The sequence below is a fragment of the Helianthus annuus genome, chromosome 12 (genome assembly GCF_002127325.2).
Source record: "Helianthus annuus cultivar XRQ/B chromosome 12, HanXRQr2.0-SUNRISE, whole genome shotgun sequence".
In the NCBI taxonomy this organism is placed as follows: Eukaryota; Viridiplantae; Streptophyta; class Magnoliopsida; order Asterales; family Asteraceae; genus Helianthus; species Helianthus annuus.
The window spans coordinates 105,945,405-105,946,264 of record NC_035444.2 but is presented as its reverse complement, the minus strand read 5'-3'; positions in this window follow the sequence as shown (position 1 = coordinate 105,946,264).

The window sequence follows — 860 nt, the reverse complement described above, 5'->3', positions numbered from 1 at the left end:
TCCGCAGGATGCCCCGATGTCAATGTTCTATCATCATTGACGGATGCCTGAGTACATTAGTTCACGACCGATCCCATACCATGGCACAGTGTGAGGCTGGTAAGACCTAAATAGCGCTATCAACTAATAACCCGTTCGCCTGGCCCCGGCGACTAATCGGTATTATGTAGTAGGGACTTGAGTGATAGAGTTGCGTTTAGTGCCGTTTGGTTGCATTCCGTATAAACAGTAATTAACTAAAAGGTTTCCCAATACAAGGGAAGAGAGAGTAAGTTTGTTCCCAGTAACTAGGGAAGGAATGTAAATGGTATCCCCTTTTACAAGGGGATAGGGTTGTTCTAGTCTCGTGTCCCAAACCACCGGGACGCATGCTTTTAAGTTGTGAACTCACCTTCGGTTGCTCGGTAGATTAAATACCCGGTCAAGTATGTTGGTCACCACGTCCTAACATGGTTACCAAATATGGGTCAAGTCGGGTACTAGTAAACACATAGTGAACACGTATGGCAATACATATAGCAAACACGTATAACATGCGAACAAACAAACAGTTGGGTCATTGGGTCAGCCCTAACATATAATCAGCAGTGACAAACATGCAGTCCAGTCAACAGTAAGCCCAACAGTCAAAAGCCCAATAACCCTAAAACAGTCCAGCCGAGACAAGAGTGACTCGCAACCGAGGTTGCGACTCGCAACCGAGGTCTCGGTCCGTCACGTTTTAATTACGATTCGCAACCAGAGGTTACGACTCGCAACCAGCAGTTCCGACACAGTAGCAGTGGTTACGACTCGCAACCGGATTCGATACGCGTTGATTACGACTCGTAACCGGGAGGTCTCGACAAATCCTGCTGTGG